The 23,705-nt window shown below is 39.7% G+C and overlaps 1 protein-coding gene across 6 annotated transcripts in view; it reads right to left on the reverse strand.

Moving 5' to 3' along the window:
* ESRRG (estrogen related receptor gamma) overlaps positions 1-23,705 on the reverse strand; it is a 695,806-nt gene that overhangs the window by 207,018 nt on the left and 465,083 nt on the right. The window contains exon 1 of one of the 6 annotated variants that reach the window (XM_061382201.1): positions 12,101-12,204. The exons of the other annotated variants lie outside the window; for them this stretch is intronic. The gene's annotated coding sequence lies outside the window, so the exon portion shown is untranslated. Of the gene's footprint in view, positions 1-12,100; positions 12,205-23,705 lie in introns of those variants that run through there. 6 annotated transcript variants of the gene reach the window in all.

The following is a 23,705-nucleotide window of genomic DNA, read 5'->3' on the forward strand; positions in this document are numbered from 1 at the left end:
GAAGGAATCCTTGTTGAAATAAATGTTGCTTCGCGTTTACAGGAACATTTCTGTCTTAGAGGGAGAGTCACGGTAGCACCGCAGATAGTAAACCACATCTCTTCCTATTGGACAGCAGTTAAACTATATTTATACTTTTAACTTACTAGCTTAGTCTGCAGTAGTTAACATCTGGATGCAAAAGCAGCTGGTCTGGGGTGATGTATGAGAGCAGAGGTTACCATGATGTTCTGTTGGTATCAGGTGCTGTTCAGCTGAAGTAGGAGAGTGGGGGGAGGGGTGGGAGAGGGGGAATCAGCTAATTATTAATCCTAAGACTCCGTCCTCTGTATTATTTTTTTAAAAGCTTGTCATTGAGCTAGCTGCCTGAAGAGAAGATGAAGCTTAAAGACCCAAGCCACTATTTGCAGGCAAGGAAAAATAACATAGATACACACATACATTTAATTCAAGCCATAGAAATGACGAAGGATTTGTTCTGTAGCAGAATGGATTTTGTAAAAGGGATTATGCAGCAGTGAGACACCATCGAGCGAAGCCAATGGAAGCCACCTAGGGGCCAGGAATTCAGATCAGAAGGGCTCAGTGGTGGTGTGTCAGTCAAAGACCCAAAGACAAACATGCAGAGAAAAATTTCTAAAATCTTCTCAGTTCTGGAAAACTGATCCAAAAATGTAGGACACCAGAGTTCCCACACTCGGTCTGTTTCTCTCATTTCTCAGGAAACCCTGCCTTCTTACAGGGCTGGAGGGAGGAGGTGTGTGCCTCCAGGTGGGGACCTGGGGCTGAGTGACCTAAGGCAGGCCACGAAGGCATGCTGATCCTCTATCTTCGTTCTTACTTGTCAGATGGGAGGATGTGCTGAAGTGCTTTCTAAAATAACTCCTGCCCTTTAAAATGTATACATATATACCTATACATTTTACTCAAATAAAACCCACACTGGCTTGTGACTCGGATGAGACCTGAGAGCAAGGGCTACTGCATGAAAGCGCACTTCCCAAACTTCTGTCTGTTTCCTTGACTGCCACTGCACTCAGCCACTGTTGAAGATCAGGGGAGTGCGTGCATGTACTGTGTGTATGTGTGTGTGTGCTGTAGGAGAAAGAAAAAGTACTTCAACAACTTGCAGTGGTTGTGTGTGTGTGTGCGTGTGTGTGTGTGCTGTAGGAGAAAGAAAAAGTACTCTGACAACTTGTAGTGCGTGTTTGTGTGTGTGTGTGCTGTAGGAGAAAGAAAAAGTACTCCAACAACTTGCCGTGGGTGTGTGTGTGCGTGCGTGCGTGTGTGTGTGTGTGTGCTGTAGAAGAAAAAGTACTCCAACAACTTGCAGTGCATGTGTGTGTGCGTGTGTGTGTGTGCTGTAGGAGAAAGAAAAAGTACTCTAACAACTTGCAGTGGGGGTGTGTGTGTGCGTGTGTGTGTGCTGTAGGAGAAAGAAAAAGTACTTGAACAACTTGCAGTGGGTCTGTGTGTGCATGTGTGTGTGCTGTAGGAGAAAGAAAAAGTACTCCAACAACTTGCCACATAAAAAGGCAACTGCGACAATGACATTCAACTGAGTAATCCTTCCCAGTGTGTGACAAAGGGACAAATAGATCCGTGATCATTAGAGGGAATCTGGGGAGCAGGAATCTTGGTTGTTTTTTTTTCCCCCTAGAAATGGTTCTCTTCTTGCTCATTACGTTTTTGGTAGGAGGCGTTGGCGGAAAGGGCAATTCCCCGCAATCAGTGTTTAAGTGGATGTTTGTCCCAGTGTGTGACACCACGCTGTCAGCAAGCAGCGGGGAGTCCTTGAGTTGTTACTACATTTGATTTGACTGCCAGTAGGAAGCTTCATTTCTACCAACTGTTAGTTGCTCGCTCAAAGAATCTTCTCTTCATTTCAGGAGTGATTTTTTCCCCCCTTTCTTCTATTTTCTTTTCCTTGATAGGTCGTGAGTTCAAACTTGCATGTGGACAGAGGCAACTTTAGTTCTTGTCTCCAAAGCTGGTCAGACCTGAGGGTCTGGTTGTAAAGAGTCCAGCCAGTATGTTCAGAATTTCGTGTCTCTCATTTAGATTCTCTGCACTTTAATTCAGATTTCCTAGATCATCATAAGGTCAACACAGACGCAAACTGGTTTGGCCACATTGTGTACACATGTTTTTACTTGGTGGGGTTTATTTCAGTTGATGGAGCAGACGTTTCTGCAGCTCTTATCAACCAAAAAAAAAAAGCCTTGTCACTCACCTTTTCCTGCAATTTTGTTCAACTATCTGCTATTTTGGTGACTGCTTCCGACACCTCTACAATTTTTCTGATCTGATAACTTTACTACTTCCCATGAAAGCATCTCTCTTCTCAAATAATGATTCTGATAATTAGGATTCTCAGACAGTGCCTCTGACAAGAACTTCTGACAGTGAAAAGCATCTTTAGAAACAACAAAAGCATATGATGAGTAAAAATGGTGGGGGGAAAAAAGAGAAGGAAAAATTCCTCAGAGATACGATGAAAATTCAGGCTGAATGGAAAAGTAATTAACACAGAAGAGCTAAAACTGTAATTAAGAAAAATTTCATTACAGGGAGGCAGGTGAGTCCGTTTTTCTGAATATGACAAGGGGCTGTGTTAAAATAAAATAGAGGCAGGTTTCGGGGAGTGGAGCAGGAAAGCCATGTCTTTAACCAGATCAAATTCTCGAAATTGGCTGTCAAGACAGGATTGTTGTGATTTATACCCGTCTATCAAGTGCCCGAACGGAGAGACAGAGAGAAGAGAAACAAGCTGCTGTCGCTTCCATTCGCAAAGAACCTTTAATTTCCACAGCACCATCTGTTACCAAATCTAATTCACATTCCCCCTTAATCTGGTTTAGTTCCATAATACTAATTCTTTTCCAACCCCTAGGAACACAAACCACCAAAAAAAAAAAAAAAAAATGGCTTTGGTTCTTGGTGAGTGAGAAATTGAATATTATAGAGTTAAGGTGTAAAGGCTCGGTGGCTTAAGTGAATCATGCTCTTCTCCATTAAAATGTCTTCCTGGTAAAGGGATTTGTTTTCAGCCAATGCAGAGATATGAAATTGTTCACATTTGGGGTAAAAAAAAAAATGCTGATATAAAAGTAGGCCGGGGACATGAAAGGAGAGGTTGTCATAAAATACAATTGTTGTCAAGTTTAGTCACTTTCAGAACTGGCTATAAAATCACTTTGTCATGGTTTTCACACAGAGAAAGCCTGAAATTGTACTTTTGTTAAGGAAACTGAGAGTGATGTATATATTCAGAAAAGGTAGAGAAGGCTGGGCTGGGGGTGGGGGGGAAACTGAAGGGAAACCTAAAGAAATGAAAATGGAAAAATTTATATATAATTTAAAATAAAGAGATGTATATGGGTAAACACATGTCCATGTCCCCCAATCCGAGGTTCGGTTAGCACAGACTTTTGATCCAACATCACTTCCGCTCTTAGCCAATATAATAACTGGCATTCACAATAATGAAAGCTGTGGAGCTATAAAATTATAAAGTGCTTTCTGCATCAGAGAAGGATTAAACCATCCTCAGTAAAGACTCAGTGCTAAATGTATTTCACTGCTTTCTAACTCTGTGAAAATCTGTCATCTCTAAAGGCAATAATACGTAAAGATCCACAGGCGAACTTTACAAAATTCGAGACACTGTCTGAATCCTGGGGTGAGAAGTTTTGATTACATATTTCGTCAACTGGCTCACTACCTCATTCTCCTATGAACGTTAGAAGAATCATCCTTTTGTTCTCTAATCCAGTCACTCAGAAGACTGGCTGGTTGGTCCACGTCATATCAACCACTCAGTAAATCACTGGAGAGGTTATGATCAAAATATTTTCATGACAGACTTAACTGTAAACCAATAAATACATGCCTTATAAAAAAAACACCTTAACATGTAAAATTGGTCACTGAACTGGTAGTATCTTCATACTTGATTTAAAAGATATCCTAAATCTGTTACATAAAGATGCATTTTTTAGGAAAGATTCTCTCACTTTACTGATGGCATCTTCTGATTAGGTAGCTATTTTCACAACTACTAGCAATAAGACCCTGCTTTTTAAGAAATGTGGTAGATTATGAAAGAAGATAAATCGTTCATGACATTTTAACAAACAAGAAAAGTGGAGATGAGAATATGCTTATATATGTACACGCACGCACACACACGCACACACACACATATATCTCCTATAGAAACATCAATGGATGTCATATATACATATAAGTGATTAGAGATTCTAAAAATGGTATAATAGAAAATTAAACTTAATATTTTCAATATTCATGAAGGAATATGCTAATTCTGAAGTGAAGTGAAGTCACTCAGTCATGTCCAACTCTTTGCGACCCCGTGGACTGTAGCCTATCAGTCTCCTCCGTCCATGGGATTTTCCAGGCAAGAGTGCTGGAGTGGATTGCCATTTCCTTCTCCAGGGGATCTTCCTGACCCAGGAATCAAACCCAGGTCTCCCGCATTGTGGGCAAACGTTTTACCATCTGAGCCACCAGGGAAGCCCCAGGTGCTAATTCTGACATCCCTAAATTATACAGAGTAATTTGTATTGTATAATTTTTAGAGTTTCTATTACAGTTGAAAAAGAAATTTTTGTTTTCTTCACATTCATAGGAATTCACAAGACTGACAATACTAAATGTTGGTGAGGATGTGAAGCAACTGGAACTCACATACATTGCTGGCAGGGTACAAAATGGTATGACAGTTGTGGAAAAACAGTTTGGAAGTTTCTAATGAAGTTAAACATACACTTACCACATCACAAGAATTCACTCTTAGATACTTACTATCTAGTATCAATAGAAGTTATCTATTTATCAATAGAAGTTTCTATTGATTCTTATGCCTTGTTGTTGTTATTTAGCCACTAAGTTGTATCCAACCCTTTTGCAACCCCAAGGACTGTAGCCTGCCAGGTTCCTCTGTCCATGGGATTTCCCAGGCAAGAATACTGTACTGGGTTGCCATTTCCTTTTCCAGAGGATCTTCCCAACTTAGGGCTCAAACCTGTGTCTCCTGCATGGGCAGGTGAATTCTTTACTACTGAGCTACCTGGGAAGCCCCAAGTCTTAAACAGGCAGACTTAGAAAATTCTTCATCAACACCTACCTGTACTTTTGACTTACACATAAGAACTGAGTGAGTCAGGGAAGTGAGACACATGACTTATTTAAGGACATTAAGAATTATGAGGTAGAATTTAGTCCAAATTCCAGGTTTCCAACTCTGAGGTCAGATCTTTTTCTAACCTATGAACAGGACAAAGGATGAAATTAAGATTAGGCCCATAATTTGTGGACACAGAGGAGGAAGAAAAGGGTGGGACAAATTGAGAGAGTAGTACTGATGTATATACACTACTAGGCTTCCTCAGTGGCTCAATGGATAAAGAATCTGCCTGTGATACAAGAGACACAGGCTCCATCCCTGGGTCAGGAAGATCCCCTGGAGCAGGAAATGGCAACCCACTCCAGTATTCTTGCCTGGGAAATCCCATGGACAGAGAAGCTTGGACGGCTACAGTCCACAGAGTTTCAAAGAGTCGGACATGACTGAGCATGCACGCACACACACATAAATGTTTACACACTATCATGTGTAAAACACAGAGCTAGTGGGAACCTGCTGTATAGCACAGGGAGCTCAGCTTGGTGCTCTGTGATGACCTAGGGAGGTAGGATGAGGTGGGTAGGTAGGAGGCTCAAGAGGGAGGGGATATATGAATATGTGTGTATATGTGTGTATATATATATATATACATATTTATATAGTATATAGCTGATTCTCTTCCCCCTTTTCATAGGTAAAGAATCTGCCTGTCAATGCAGGCGACACAGGAGATGAGGGTTCGATCCCTGGGTCAGGAAAATCCCCTGGAGGAGGAAATGGCAACCCACTCCAGTATTCTTGCCTGGAGAATCTCATGGTCAGAGGGGCCTGGCGGGCTACAGTCCATGGGGTCGCAAAGAGTTGGACACGGCTGAGTGACCAAGCACATACACAGCTGATTTATGTTTTTGTACAGCAGAAACTAACACAACACTGTAAAGCAAATATCCTTCCCCCAACTTAAAAAAAAAAAAAGAAATAAAAAAAAAACTAGGCCTATAATAAATAATATTCTATTGATCTGGGTAAACACTTTTTCATATTTTATTTTTTAAATACTTATGAAATTTTTTTTTACTGTAAACACCAAATAATTCCGTGGATCCATGTGCACATTTGGGAAGTAAAGAAAGATAACCTGAGTTCACCCCTCATCGTCTTCCTCCAAGACAGGGCTCACGACAAAACGGCTTATGCAAATAGGCAAAATTGGAGCGGTGATGTGGTCATGTGTCATTATAAGTAACTCATGGTGGGCTTTTGAACATTTTTGGTTTGATTCTTTGACATTTTACTTAATTTTCAAATATTTATTTATTTGGCTGCACCGGGTCTTCGTTGCAGCACATGGGATCTGCAATCTTCGCTGCAGCCTGTGGGATTTTCAGTTACAGCATGTGGGACCTAGTTCTCTGACCAGGACCTCTGCACTGGGACTGCAGAGTCTTAACCACTAGACCACTGGAGAAGTCTTTTGCAACAAGGAAGATTATGGGGCACAGAATAAGGAAACATTAAGGATTTAAAACGTGGAAATCAGAAAAAGAGGGGGAGTCATCTCATTTTTAAAAATATCTTTTAGATTATCAGTATAAACACAGTTTTAATAAAAAGAGTCAGGGGAAAAGTGCAATATAGAAAACTGGAGTAGTTAAAATCATGTATTTCAAAAGAAATGCCTAATTCTATGGAGCTTTCAGGAAAGAAAACTTGCATAGTGACTTACATCAATTTAAAAATGATTTCAACACCAATTTACCAGATGCTCCTCAAGCAGGAAGATGGGGGATGATGTTCCTTAATGGGAAGGAAAATAAATCACAGAACACATTTCTTCCCTTCTTTAACTTACATACACATGAAGGTTACAGCATTCAGTACTTAGCCAAGGAGAAATGACGTGATTGTACAGCTAATTCATGTTTTCCTGAAAAGAGGTTTCTGCAAAATAATAAAACTGTGTGAAATAATAAATAAATAAAACTGTACATTCCTGAAGATGAATTCAGCCAAGTTTATCTCTGTCAATGGCTCCATACACATCCTACAGGTAAACAATCCTCTTCCACCCTAAATCTCACTTCTCCCCACCTTGTACCTCTTACACGAAATGCTTTGTTGTTGTTTAGACGCCAAGTCCTGTCCGACTCTTTGTGACCCCGTGGACTGCACCCTGCCAGGCTCCTCTGTCTATGGAATTTCCCAGATAAGAATACTGGAATGGGTTGCCATTTCCTTCTCCAGAGGATCTTCCCAAACCAGGGATGGAACCAGTACCTCCTCTACTACAGACAGATTCTTTACCGCAGAGCCACTACAGATCCTCCATGCAGTGCTTATTGACTTGTAATTCTTCCTACCGACCAGCTTTCTCTTTTCCCTGGAATGCATTTCTCCTTCCCTTGGCTCCCACATCTGGTCAGCTCCCATTCATTAATAAAACTTCTACTGAGTTATCACATCTCCAGGAAGTCTTCCCAGCACCACTTTCCCTAGATATTCCCATAATTCCACCAGCCTACTTCTACAACCGCACTTAACACATTGTCTTTCCCGTGGATACTTATGTTTGCATCCCTCCTCTTGAGGAGGACTGTACACTATATCTCTTCCTAAATTTAACACCGTGCCTGGGCTAGTGAATGAATGTACAAAATGCGAAGTCACATCTGCAAAAAGTAGTGGACTTTAAATGCTGGGTTACAATTTTTTTTTTTTTAATTAGCATGTTGTTCATACAATCTCAAGAATCTGTGAGATAAACATTAAACATAGAAAATCTATTTTTCTATTTTCTTAGGTCAAAGTAAGAGATTTGATTGAAACTGAACAATCTACAGGATGAACTAGTAAATGATTATAAGATTTTTAATTAGACACCTTGGCTTTGAGTTCACCAACATTGTCATTCCTTAGTGCCAAACTCGGAGAAGGCAATGGCACCCCACTCCAGTACTCTTGCCTGGAAAATCCCACGGATGGAGGAGCCTGGTTGGCTGCAGTCCATGGGGTCGCTAGGAGTCAGACACGACTGAGCGACTTCACTTTCACTTTTCACTTTCATGCAATGGAGAAGGAAATGGCAACCCACTCCAGTGTTCTTGCCTGGAGAATGCCAGGGACGGGGGAGCCTGGTGGGCTGCCGTCTATGGGGTCGCACAGAGTTGGACACGACTGAAGAGACTTAGCAGCAGCAGCAGTGCCAAACTAACTGCAGGTGCTGAGATGTTATCTACAAACCTCAGTTGCTGAATCTGTTACATGGGAGCTATATCTCATAGTACAGGAAGTGTAAACAACTGTTTGCAAAGGCGCTATTGAGTTCAGAACGATCTCAATGAGTAAGAAGAGAAAGGCCATTTTAGGATGGAGGAGGATGATCCAGAAGTGCAGGGGAGGCTCATAGAATGAAGGAGGGAGTGGTTCTGCAGAACAAGATAGGGGATCTGGAATCTGCTACAGGTTCAAAAAGTAGGTTGGCCAGACTGTGGAAGGTTTGAAATACTATGGTATGCAGATTCGATGCCATTTTATAGGTGATGGGAAGCTACTGAAGACTTCTAAGGAGAAAAGACGTAACCAATATTGTGCTTTTATTAAACACAGTTTTGACTGCAGCAGTGTCCATGTCATTCATCCCTATTGTGTTTCAGGAATATCACCTGATAAAACAAACAGACCAGATCTCTGAACTCACAGTGTTTAAAGGCCAACTTCGGAAGCTCTTCTATCTGGCCAGATAAAGGATGAGAAGAACCTGAAGTGAAATGGTAGCAAAGACAATGAAAAAAAGAGGAGGCAGACATTCTGAGCATCATGAATAGAGTTTTCTCCACCTCCAGTGATCCATAAATAATACATGAGAATTGATCATGCTAAAATGATTTTAACGAAGTATACATATATATATATATTTTTTCTTTTTAATAAAGTAAGCTCCAATAATTTGGCCACCTGATGTAAAGAGCTGACTCACTGGAAAAGACACTAATGCTGGGTAAGACTTGAGGGCAGGAGGAGAAGGAGGTGACAGAGGATGAAATGGTTGGATGGTATCACTGACCAAGAGACATGACTTTGAGCAAACTCTGGGAGACAGTAAAGGACAGTAAAAGCCCGGCGTGCTGCAGTTCACGGGTGGACATGACTTAGCGACTGATCAGCAATGCAAAAACAAATGCCCATCTTGTGATGGAACTGTTCTTTATCTTGACTGTGGTGGTGGTCAGAGGAACGTACATTTACAATAAAATTACACAGAACTAAACCCACGCACTCACACACACAAGCACAAATGAGTGTACACGATGAGATCTAAAGTCAGTAAACTCTTTCAGGATCAGCCTCTTGGTTGTGATCTTGTACTATAATTGAAGGAGGTTACCACGGAAAAATGTTAGATGATTCAACTTCTGTTTCGTTACCGTAGAACCATGTGAACTATTCCATTATGGCAGATACTTAAGCATCAACTTTAATAAATTCTATGTTTTGTTTAAAGAAGGCTCCCCATGGATTTTTGGTTTCCCTGGTAGCTTGGACGGTAAAGCGTCTGCCTACAATGCGGGAGACCCGGGTTCGATCTCTGGGTCGGGAAAGTCCCCTGGAGAAGGAAATGGCAACCCACTCCAGTATTCATGCCTGGAAAATCCCATGGACCGAGGAGCCTGGTGGGCTACAGTCCATGGGATCGCAAAGAGTCGGACACGACTGAGCGACTTCATTTCATTTTCACCACGGAAAAAACTGGGTGAATGTATAGTATTTCTCGGTATTACTTCTTATAACTGCATGTGAGTCTACAAATATATCAAAGTAAAAAGGTTTTTTTTTTTTAATTAACATCTCTCTTGAAGACATGGACTATAGTGCATTTGACTTTGTATCCTTGGCACTTTGTATGATGCTGAACTCGTATTAACTACTCAATGAATATGTCACTTAATATGTTTGTTGAATAAATAAATGAGCTGCAAGGCACAATGTTAACTAAAGGCATCATTATTCTTTATAAATGTTGTTATAAACCTCATCACATAAGTTCTATGTCTGGCTTATATTTATCTGGCATTACTTGAAATACCAAACTTCCAACACTAAATATCAGTTAGTCAAGGTCATGAAGCTGAGGCATAAATGGTCCTCCATTCTACCACTTCTCAGAGTATGGTGAGCTCTCAGGATAATGGTCGTAAGAAATACTAATATTATTTCATATACCTCAATAAGATATCAGGATTTTTTTTCCTTTTTAACAGTGAGAAAAGAAGTTATAATCACACAATGATTCTCGAAACAAACTTGTATGACAAGCATGTTTTCTGTTTTACAGATGAGGAAACAGTATTGTCATAGAACTGGAACTTGAACTTGAAATTTCTGTCTAAATTTTGTCCTCTGAGCTACAAAATGCTGAACCACGAAGATTTAATAACAATACTTTATAGCAGCCAATTAAACATGTCAACTGTAGTCACACATATAACTACTATCTTCTAAAGATTTTAGTTTTCAATACTATTTCTTAAACAACTGCATACTCAGTTAAGTGCTATGATGTATCTGTGATGATGATACAAATACAAAATAACAAAAATGGGACCAAAATAAAACAAAAAGAAAAAAAAGTACCTTATCCCCTTAAACATCTAACAACAAAGGATAATTTTGAAAAGTCAAAATTACTTGGCGACTTAGAAAATACTAGATTATTTACACCATAGAAAGGAAAAGCTAAAAGATGACTATTATTTAATTGACTAATAAGAAGAAATTAACTTATTTCACAGCATGAAAAACCTGAGCTAGATACCAGGTAGAACTTCCAGACCAATTAGCTTTTATCACTAATATCAAAACATTAATTATGTTAATTACATATACACTATGTATATGTAATTAATTAATATACATTAATTAATTTTCTGTGTCTCAGCTATCTATTAACTAAAATGTAGGTATTAATGCTCACACTATCTAATGCAGAAATGTTGAGACACAAAAAGAAAATAGATATGAAAACCTTTGAAGAGTTTAAATGTTATGCAAATCCAAAGTGTTACTACAAATCTGTGAGACAAAATATTTTAATCTTTGCAATAATCAAATCAGAACATTAAGCTGCACCTACTTTTGAAATATAAATCCATACCTACCTGGGGCTGTCACAAGAAAACTAGTCAGCCTTTGGGATTTGTTGTAAATTACATTTGTTTAAACACTTTGATAACACATTCTAACTTGTACTGGAAGCTTTCCTGGTGGCTCAGACGGTAAAGCGTCTGTACTACAATGAGGAAGACGAGGGTTCGATCCCTGGGTTGGGAAGATCCCCTGGAGAAGGAAATGGCAACCCACTCCAGTACTATTGCCTGGAAAATCCCATGGACAGAGGAAGCCAATAGGCTACAGTCCATGGGATCACAAAGAGTCAGACACGACTGAGCGACTTCACTTTCACTTTCTAACTTGTACTGACTTTTCACCAACATAAGCTCACACTATCACCCAAAATGATCTCCTTAACTTCTCAGTACTTGAGATGAAGGGAGGATGCTAGGTGTTCACAGGAAAGCTTTAAAGGAAGCAGTTTACAAATCTTTATGTGCCAAGAATGATATGGACACTGAAGAATAATGAAGTCTTTATCCAGAGGAAAATGTGTTTCAGAAGTCAATATATCCATGCTAAGAATGCAGGCTGCATGAAAGTCATGCAAGAAAATACTGAGGTTTAGAACACCAACCTCCCCCAGCCCCTCCACCTGTCATCAGATTCCATGTGGATGACACCTAGTCTAACACAGGTCAGGGGGAAAATTCAGGTTAGAGATAAATTCTGAAACTGCTTAACTACACTAGGCCTTCTTAGCTATTAATCACAAGAATAAAACAAGAAAGTGAGGATAAAGCTACAATGATCACTTTGGGGGAGGAAAAAAGTGACACCTACCACTAGAGACATTGTCTTCAAGCAAGAACCATGAGGAATGTCTCTCTGGAGTGACTTCAACAACGCACAGTATGAGTCACAATGGCCGTCAACCTCAGCAGCCTCTGAGTCAGCCTCTTCAAGACCCAAGCCCCTGCCTCCTCTGTTTGCTGCTAAGGCGTGGCTCTCCTATGACAGTACATCTGACCACTTTTCAGAAGGCAAGCAGACAAGGTAGGAACATTCCTTGTTCTTAGCCAAAGTCCAAGAAGAAAGATGTAGGGAAAACAGGAAGAGGGGAAAATTAGTGCTGTTCATCTCATAAGACTTGATCACTGATACAAAGTAGCTGAATGGACTGCGCAGGGGCTTTGGAACACAGTGTTACCCTTGATGTGCATGTTTGAGGGCAGCTGTGGCCCTGGAAAGCAGGCCTGGCGGAGCCCAGCCACGAGGACGGGCCCTGGTGGTGATGTGGCTGCACTCAATATGCCAGCAAATTTGGAAAACTCAGCAGTGGCCACAGGACTGGAAAAGGTCAGTTTTCATTCCAAGCCCAAGAAAGGCAATGCTAAAGAATGTTCAAACCACCACACAATTGCACTCATCTCACACGCTGGCAAAGTAATGCTCAAAATTCTCCAAGTGAGGCTTCGACAGTACGTGTACTGAAAACTTCCTGATGTTCAAGCTGGATTTAGAAAAGGCAGAGAAACCACAGATCAAATTGCCAACATCCATTGGATCAAAGAAAAAGCCACAGAGTTCCAGAAAAACATCTACTTCTGCTGTATTGACTATGCCAAAACCTTTGTGTAGATCACAATAAACTGTGGAAAATTCTGAAAGAGATGGGAATACCAGACCACCTGACCTGCCTCCAGAGAAATCTGTATGCAGGTCAAGAAGCAACAATTAGAACTGGACATGGAACAACAGACTGGCTCCAAATCGGGAAAGGAGTACGTCAAGGCTCTATGCTGTCACCTTGCTTATTTAACTAACATGCAAAGTACATCATGTGAAACGCTGGGCTGGATGAAGCACAAGTTGGAATCAAGATTGCCGGGAGAAATATCAATAACCTCAGATATGCAGATGACACCACCCTTATTGCAGAAAGTGAAGAATAACTAAAGAGACTCTTGATGAAAGTGAAAGAGGAGAGTGAAAAAGCTGGCTTAAAACTCAATATTAAAAAAAACGAAGATCATGGCATCCAGTCTCATCACTTCATGGCAAATAGATGGGGAAACAATGGAAACAGTGAGAGACTTTATTTCCTTGGGCTCCAAAATCAGATGGTGACTACAGCCATGAAATTAAAAAATGCTTACTCCTTGGAAGGAAAGCTATAACAAACCTAGACAGCATATTAAAAAGCAGAGATATTACTTTGCCAACAAAGGTCCATCTAGTCAAGGCTATGGTTTTTCCAGTAGTCATGTATGGATGTGAGAGTTGGACTACAAAGAAAGCTGAGTGCCGAAGAATTGATGCTTTTGAACTGTGGTGTTGAAGACTCTTGAGAGTCTCTTGGACTGCAAGGAGATCCAACCAGTCCACCCTAAAGGAAATCAGTCCTGAATATTCATTGGAAGGACTGATGCTGAAGCTGAAACTCCAATACTTTGGCCACCTGATGCGAAGAACTGATTCATTTGAAAAGACCCTGATGCTGGGAAAGTTTGAAGGCCGGAGGAGAAGGGGATGACAGAGGATGAGATGGTTGGATGGCATCACTGACTCAATGGACATGAGTTTGAGTAAACTCCAGTCGCTGTTGACGGACAGGGAAGCCTGGCGTGCTGCAGGTCCATGCGGTCGCAAAGAGTCAGACAGGACTGAGTGACTGAACTGATCCAGTAGCTGGGCTTCACTGATGGTTCAGTGGTAAAAGAAAAAAAAAAAAAAAAATCACCTGCCCATGCAGGAGACAGAGGTTCAATCCCTGGGTTAGGAAGATCCCCTGGAGGAAGACAAGGCAACCACTCCAGTATCCTTGCCTGGGAAATCCCATGAATGGAAGAGCCTGACAGGCTATGGCCCACAGGGTCACAAAAAAGTGAGACACGACTTAGCCAGTAAACACAACCACCTAGTAGCTAACTAGTTAGATATACACGATTTCAAGTCTCCTCCTGGAGCATCTACATCCACATGTGAACTCCAGAGTCATATCTAATGGAAATGAGCAGGTTTACTTACTCACAGTAAGTGATGGCCAGTTACAGACATGAATTTCACAGACAAGGATACTAGGATCCACTGTGAGAGATAAAATTGGATGGCAGGGAAATCAAAGAAACAGGAGATGGAGTAAGGAGCTCGGTGTTAGCACTTGGAACTTCTATAGGAGCAATGGTATAATACCTCTCTCCCATTCCTAAGGGACCAAAGATTCTGTGACAGAGGGAATTGATGCTTGGATAAAATGGATCTCTTGAGAAATGGTCATTCCTGTCCTAGCCTGCCTCAACATGTCCATATTTCTCCCCAGTCTCCAAAATTCAGCTGACAGATTATCAAGCTCAGATAATAACACTGACTGATGTTGGGAACTTTATTCATTCATCCATCTTTCTATCCTCGGAACCTCACAAAGCTGAAGGCTGTGTGCTGAGGTCACAGCCAGCACATAAGTAAGGTTATCTGCTTATTTACCTGCACTGCTGTATCAAATATGCTGTCAAATTTAAGCTAGACTGTCTACTAAAATATCAGCCGCAAAAAACCCAAATAATGATGGCTGAAGGATGGCATGTGATTGGTTGACTATACTGAGCACAGGGTGGTTGTTACCGTAGTCCTTTTATTAAATATGAAAGTCAAAGATTTATGTTATGGGTGATGAGGGCAAGAATGCTGTAAAAGGGAGAAAATATGGCAACAGTATGCTGTACATCACCAATGGGATAATTATTTATCTAAAAAGTTGGCATTCTTAGACTTCCAACATGCAGTGTATGAAATTCATATATTCAAAGGAGACATCATAATAACCTGCCGGCTGGTGGTGATGGATATGTTTTTAATCCAAATGACCACAATCTTCAGCCTGCCTGTCATGGAGGGCCAGGGAAAAATGGAATTTTCCTTTCATAACTCTTGATGTTGAAAGAGGAAAAACCTGGAAGCATGATAAGTGGCTCATTCCAATGGACAAATGGACACGGTGCTGAGAGAATGAGCGTGAATAAAAGTCATTGTTCCTGAACGAATGCCATTTTCACTTGTTACACCAAGAAAATGGAGCAAAGGGTGGTGTCTGCCTCCTTCCTTCCTGGAAAGTGCAAGTTCAAACGGCAACGAAAGCTGGAAAATCTTCAACATGGTGTGGATTCATTTACAATTTACCTCTTGCTGGAGAAAGTCGGGGGCAGGCTGGGATAATATTTGTCTATTAACTAAAACTTATTGTACAAACACAGCAAGAAGAGTTGATGCTGGAGTGCTTTATTGACTCGAAAGCCTCGCCTATGGATTTCCTCCTTTGAGGTTTAGAGGAATTCCTATTTCTCATTTACAGGCTATCAGAAAAGGTATATGACCTGTATTTTTTAATTTATATAAATCCACTCAGTCAATCAGCCTGAGCTGAAATTTAATGGATGTATCAGTCATTGTTGGTCCAGGGAGAGAGCAGGCATCAGCATCCACCGTTCCATCTCTCTTCTTACATTACCTCCGCCCTCCTTTTTTACTTTTTTAACCTCCCCAGCTCAGATGTCTCCCCTAACTTCAAGCAAGGAATCTTTCAAAGCTGTTGTTTTTAAAGGGAGAAATCCAAGTAAATATAAACGGATGGAAATACAGGAAGATCTTTCGGCTAATTTGGTTTTTAAAAATCTTCATTTCTCCCATCCATGAGATGCCAATTTTATTACATATTCAGCAAATTTACAGGAACAAGATGTTCCCCTGACAAATTAATCACTTTCCAAGCATTTTATCATATAAATAAAATATCACCACAGGAGAGTAAAATCATCAGCTCAACCAGTTGGTTTAACCCTTCCTTAGGAAACTGGCCTGAAACAGATTAAGGACCACCTCCGAGACACACAGACACACACACACACTCCTTCACTTACTCTTAAAACCGTGAGTTCGGCAATCAGACTACTCATAACAAGGCTTTCAGGGACTTGGAACTTCAGAAGCCAGATTACAATGTTTAAAAGAGAGATACCTATACCTCTGGTTTAAAAAATTTTTTTTGCTGCACTGCATGGCATATGACATCTTTAGTTCCCCAGCCAAGATTGAATCCATGACTCCTGCATTGCAAACCCTGAGTCTTAACCACTAGATCCCCCTTAACCACAGGGGACCGGAAGTTCACTCCCCTCTCTTGCTTTTTAAAAGATAGGAGAAACTGAAGACAAAAGGATCTCTACTATGCTAGAATTTATCTTTTCTTTTTCATAGTTTTATTTCGACATTTCTCCTAAATAATCATCATTAAATACTATGTTTTTATAGACCTGTTCTTACCCTACCATTCTAGGCAGGGAAGAAAAAATGCAAGGTGCTAGGTTTCTGTCTTTACTTAGCTTTCCCCTCTGCTAATTTCAGAAAGTGAATCCAGCAATTATAAGTAGTAGGGAATTGATAAGGAGTTCACACGTGCAGGAGAAATAGCTTCAATTCAAGCTTCCCTGACTAATCCTTATTATGACTCATTTCGACTTCAGAATTTGTCGGTTGAGGTAAGAAGCTAATTTGGCTTTGAGAAGTGAAATCTCAGTTTTGTACTTTCCTTCCAGTGCTTCTAACAACCCATTATTAAGAGCAGAGTAGGAGGGGGCATGAAATATTTATTGAGTGCCCACTTTCACCAGGCATTTTTTTTTTTTTTGCATGCTATTTTATTAGATCATTAAACTTAACATACTTTAAGTAAGAGCATAAATTTCTTTGGCTTCCAAACCCACAGTCTGTACCACTGTATATCTTACATCGGAAAATAAAATGCACTATTTTAAAACTTATACCCAATACGATTCTCAAACTCTGACCCTGAGACGAACAGCAGGACACTCGGCAGATCTTGGCAGGAAAGTTGCCCTGGCAGATTTCTCTTAACTGTTTCGTTGCTCTATGTGCACGCATGCTGCTCCTTCTGTTTGCACTCATCAGAAGACCTGTCTCCTTTCTTGCCATGGGTTCTCTTGCAACAAATACAACCAAGTTTAATCTAGAGAAATCTGGCATCATGACTGGGCCAGGTGTGAGACACCAAGGAAAGGTGACCAGGCCATGCTGACTGTCTTCAGTGCTTACATAAATATTAATACCATTCTATTAATGAGCCCTGTTTGGGGAAACCCTAAATGGTCACCTTACCTCCCTACTTATGAGCCCATAAAAATACTGGTAATTTATGTTACATCCTTCTTCTTCCCTATGAATTGCATAATGAAGTTCTTTATGCGAGGCTATTAAGAAGCAACTTGGATGCTACTACTTGCTACTTATCCCATATAATTAATAATATCATAACTGCTATTGAGGGCACTGTTTAAAACAGCTAGGCTTCTCAAGTGGTATCAGTGGTAAAGAACCCACCTGCCATGGCAGGAGAAACAAAAGATGCAGGTTTGATCCCTGGGTCTGGAAGATTCAGTGGAGTAGGAAATGACACCCCACTCCAGTATTCTTGCCTGGAAAACTCCACAGGCAGAGGAACCTGGTGGGATACGGTCCACGGGATCACAAAGAATCAGACATGACTGACAGAGTACAGAACACAGCCTTCCATAAATATAACTGATTTGACTAAACTTTCAATAGCAAATTTCAGGAATAATCATTAAAATGAGATTTGCTTTCGAAACAAATGTGTTATACAAAGGCTTTTAGTAACATTTATTTATTTTGGTTCTAATTAAATCATTATACTCATCAGTTGACTACATAACTATAAAGTCAGCATTCTTAAAAAGAAAGTAATAAAACTAATTAATTTCTTTCTGGGTTGTTCCTTGATAAATTATGAAATCTCTCTTTTACATTTCCTGACAAATACTTGGGCACATAGCTTTCTTTAATAGTTGATGTTCATGTCTTTGAATAACACCCTTCAATGAAAATGCCAATCAAATAAAAATAAAATTAACATTTAGATTATGGATTTTCTGGTCCTATGAGAGAAGATGAAAGAATGAATCTGTAAAATGCTAAAAAGAGATGTTTATAGCAAGCACATGTTCATTTACTAAGCTTCCATTGCCATTTTGTGGAAATAAACATACTTAAAACTCTAAATTCTTCCTGTCAAAACAAATGAGTTTGAGCAAGCTCTGGGAGACGGTGAAGGCCAGGGAAGCCTGGTGTGCTGCAGTCCATGGGGTTGCAAAGAGTTGGACATGACTGAGTGACTGAACAACAACAAAACTCTGAACTCTTCCTGTCAAAACAAATATACTTTTTATCATGATCCCTCAGACGGTAAAGAGTCTGCCAGCAATGTGCGAGACCTGGGTTCGATCCCTGGGTCAGGAAGATCCCCTGGAGTAGGAAATGGCAAGCCACTCCAGTATTCTTGCCTGGAGAATCCCATGCATGGAGGAGGCTGGTAGGCTATTCCGTCCATGGGGTTGCAAAGAGTCGGACATGACTGAGCAACTTCACTTTAAGATAAAGTAAGTTACAACATAACCCAGGCAAAGTTGACACAAGCACGTGATCTGATGAATCATATGCATGTAAATTACTTGAAAATGATATAAAACTGGTCCTGTTCCGATTAGATCAGAGGTGTTCTAACACCCTAACCTCAGAAAACAAAAGGGGATAATAAAACAACGTTCAAGAAGACCCATGCCTGCAAGTCTTCAATAAGAACAAAATTTAAAAACAAAAAGCCAGTCAAAGTGAATAAAAGTAATTAAGACAATGGGTAAAAAGCTTGTGTTCTTGTATAGGTATATTTAAAAACTTTTTCTAAAATACTTCTTGACTTTGTACATTGTGTGTGTGCTTAGCCACTCAGTCGTGTCCAACTCTTTGCGACCCCATGGAACCCACTAGGCTCCTCTGTCCATGGGGATTTCAGGCAAGAAGACTAGAGTGGGTTGCCATTTCCTTCTCCAAGGGATCTTCCTGACCTAGAAATCAAACTTGGGTGTCTTGCACCTCCTGCATTGGCAGACAGATTCTCTTACCACTGAGCCACCTGGGAAGCCCCTGACTTTGTATATTGATGGAGCCTAAAATATCTATAAAGTCTTCCCTAAAGTTGTCAATTAGACGCTGAGTCAACTCCTGCTCTTGTAGTTAAACCATCACTATTTCCATGCACATGTTACTTCTAATTAATTCATGTCTCTCAACATTGTCCTTTGCCTGTCAAAAGAGTAAGCATTCAATCATCAGCCAACAGTATCCAAGTGCCTTCAGGAGGAATAGATTTGTTTTCCAGGAAAAGATAATATATGAAAAGTCACTAATTCTGAGAAAATATCTTTTGTGGGGGTTTTATTTTTGCAATGGTATGCAGCAAAGCTAGGGGTGGGGCTGTGTTGTTCAACGTGAGGCTTGGGGGTGGTGGGCAGAGAGAGCTGGGATGTCAGAGGAAGGAGAAAGATCACAAACCAGGTGTGGTCTAGTGCTCCTGAATTTTAACTTAATGCCTTTAAATTTTATGGAGTTACTTGGCTTATGACAAACAGCTCATTTTATTTGGCACTGGAAAATGGTTTCAAAGGCAGAAAGAAAGGAATCATCTCAAATATTTTTTTAGAAAGTAACTGGTTAGAAAGATATTTCCTCGAAATAAAAAGTATTTTACTTGAGCAACTATGAAGCAGGTTGCTGCTTATATTTTAAATTAGCAGAATGGTTCCTTTTCATGCCTGTTTTGCTCCAGATAGATGTTGCTTATTTAAGTGAAGGCTAGAGCTTGACTGGCTCAAAAAAGCAAGTCCATTAAATTTACTTTGCAACTGAACTGAGTCAAGTGGGATGGAGTAGAGGAACACTAAAGAGTCTAGTCTATTCTAGAACATAAGCACCAATTGCTTTTCTGGACAGATAGAATTGGGGGAACTATTCACAAACACATTTTCTTTTTAATGGCTCTATCATAAGTTTGTCCATTAAAACATAAAAAGGTTAGATGTAATACATAACACTATCCATATATCTGTAAAAACCTACACAGTAAAAATAAGGGGGATGCATAAAAAATCATAAACTTGAATGAAGCACCTACCCTCACCCCAAAATTATATTTTATGATTTTCAGGAAAGAAGAAAGGAACAGTTTGTTTCAACCCTGGATATTACCGATGCCATTCATAGTTCTGGACTTTCATTTAGAATCATTTTCATTCAGACTAGATCTTCCTAGATTTCAATGACAATGTCAGGCCTGTAGAGCCTATCTTGTGAGATACCAGGAAGTCTTTTAAAACCATTATGTTTAAACTTTCCTTATTTTAGTATAAATGATTTCGTTAACTCCAGTTTACCATTTCTTTAAGTATTTTGTTTTTGCACTCATCAGGTAATTCCTACAACATGCCTTTCTAGGTGGTTTATTGAGACCCCAAACACACAGTCCTATACAGATTTCTATGGTTAAAGCTTTCATTTCATATTTAGTTTATATTAATGGACATGCTGAATTCAGTTACAGGGTTTTGTATGTAGCAATTACCCAAAAGATTTTCGACTGGCCACCTATACAAATAAAATTAACATCAATCTTTTTCTAACTGTTTTTACCTAGTAGAAAAACAAAACAAAATACGTATAAATCACGATTCACTAAAAAGTCGAATGTTTTATTCCCCACCTCCCCCTCCCCCACCACACACAAAAATCATCAGTTTCAGAAAGGACAGAGTTGTTTTATTTCTGCCAAAGCTGTGCCTAAAAATATTACATTTCATCAGTTTCACTTATCTTGAAAAGTCCCCAAAGGTTCCCTACCTGAAGCTGGCCATATTTTCAGTGCAAAATAGGCTGAGCTCTGCTATCTAAATCTAGATAAACTCCTGGGTTTGTAATCTGCACAAAGATCTATACATCTAAATCTCTATGCAAATCAAATGCTTTCCTGCATTCGTGTGAACATTCCAAAGCACCCAGGGCTCAGGGAGCAGGAGGAGGTTCTTACAGATTCTTCCCGGAGCCCTTCTTCTCCTTTCCCTCTATTTATTTATACTAGCTCCCTAAATAATTCACACTGCCTGCTTTTCAGCCCGAATGTGCCTCAGAAGAGGCCTACAATGAGCGATTGCAGTCACCAGATGGACTCGTGAATGCAGCAGGTGGGGCAGATGGCAAGGCGCCCTGTCTGATGCTGCTTGCTTCGGCATGGGCTGCCTTTCTTTCCAGGTACATTATCATCATCCGAACACTGAGTGGTGTGTAGTTTGGGGGTGGGGTGGAAGTGGGGCGCTGGCAAATCTCTGACATGCATTCCTAGAGGAATCATCAATTACCAGCTGCCCTCTTCCTCCCTGCCCCCCCACCTCCAGCAACCCTGGATATTTTTACGCTGTTGCTTTGTGAGAGGGTCTGTTAAGACTATGGTGAAGATTTTGCGATGGACTTTGGCACTAGGGATAAAGAAGGATGCCTGCGTTTTAAAATTCCACCTCGGCTTCATAGCAAGTGAAGAAGAGAGGATTCAAGGGGATGGACACCGGAAAAGTCAGGGAAACTATAAGGGAGAAATGTATTCTCATAGATACTTTGCCAAAAAAAAAACACAAATGAAGGGAAAAGGTAGGTGAGATGACTCAGCTCCTGTCTGTCATGCCTTTGTATAAAGGTAAGCTGCCCTTTGCATCTATCCAGTGGAGATCAAAACTGTATCTTTATAGCTTTTCAGTGTTGCAGAAAATATTAGCTGTGCCCAAGTTGAGACAGTTCTGTGTCTCATATTTCTTTAAGAGTCATTTCCAAAAAGTGCAGTATTTCCCTTTCAAAGTTTGTAATTCTATAGTCCTATAGAAAACTGCAATGCCTATCACTTGAAATTGGAAATTTGCAGTCTCATGGTGCCAAGCTATCATGAGACAATCACTCAGTAACATGGAGTATAAATTTTAATTGAGCATAAACACTTGACAAAAATTCTCCCGAGATATTTCTGGCATATTCAGATTGGCAATGGTACTATGACACCATGATTTTAATCCTTCTATAAACTTAACTGATGCCAATATAAATCTTATTACCTAACTTCACTAATCATCTAATTATTAACATCTAAAAATGTGAAAGAGAATCATCTTAATGACCTGAAGCAAACCAAGCTGTATCTTCCCAAAAATAAATAAATAAAACACTTTAATAAAATGCATTCACTGAAGGGAGACTGTAAAGACAGAAAACTGCTTTGAATTCCATCTTTGAGTCCTGGGGCAAATTGAAATCCCAGGCTTTGGGGAACAGCGATGGGCAGTTTTGCAAGACTGCTGGACAAAGACAGTAGCTGTGAGATTATCTCAAGATTAAGGGCAAGGTTTCCTTATAAAAATTACCTTTCAATAGTCATTTACTTTGATTAGAATGAATTTACTAACTCAGACTTTGCCCTCACAGTCCAACTACACAAATCTAGCGTTCAAATGCATCCTCTTTGCTTTTCCTATGACCAGGTAAATGTATTCTTACCTGATCTTTTAAAGACTTTATCCCCCTCTCATTTCCAGTCTAAGAAACAAACCATACACGAGTCATTTAGAGTATTTTAAGATGTAATGGCAGCTTTGGTGATCAAAGCTTCAAAGGCTTCACAAGGAAGCAGTCTGGACCAGAGTTGACTGCTCCAAGACCCCAATCACACTTTCGCAATATTTAGGACTGAAATGTACCATTTCTGATTTGTGTTCTTGAGGGCTAGCTTCTTATTGGCTTTACAGGGCCCAAATCAGAAAATCAGAATGGATGTTTCAATTCACTTAGGTTTTATGTAAAATCCCTGCTACCTAAATTCCTGAAATCATTTTCTGAAGATTGACCCAAGCATAAGTTGAAACATGTTTTTGTTTTTTTTTTTAATGTACTCAAGATGACTTTATATTTTTATTACTTATTTCAGGAACTTTGTGCCCCAGATAGGATCTATACATGGTCAAATATTTTGGAATGAATGATCAAGAAAACGCAGTTTAATGCACTAAATTGATTAGTGATTGTAAAAATTGCAAAGGAATGAATGTAATCTTTTTTGATGCAATAAGAGAAACTACTGTAAGCAATCAATTGGACACCAGAGAGTTGGCTATAAAAAATACACTTCAAAAATCAATTTTAAACTGGTATTTTCTAAACTTGATTTTATTAACTCTCCTTAAGCTATTTGTCCATAACCTAATTAATGTACATAACCAAAGGTACTTAATAATACTAAACAGAAGGAAATGGACATTTTTTAGAAAGACATTAAAAGGCAGATGGTAATAAATTAAAATGTAAAGATAATAACTGTAAAATTAATTTTTAGAATTATACATTTTATAGTGATTTGAATGTCTGTTCAGACTTCCACAATTAAACTGGCAGGCCAGATTATTTCTAAAATAAAAGTAGTAGCAAAGTCTCAGCTAAAAAATAACTGCTATTAAAAAAATTAAAAGGTAGTAAGTATAAGCAAAGAGTGATG

This window comes from Bos javanicus, chromosome 16 (genome assembly GCF_032452875.1).
Source record: "Bos javanicus breed banteng chromosome 16, ARS-OSU_banteng_1.0, whole genome shotgun sequence".
NCBI lineage: Eukaryota > Metazoa > Chordata > Mammalia > Artiodactyla > Bovidae > Bos > Bos javanicus.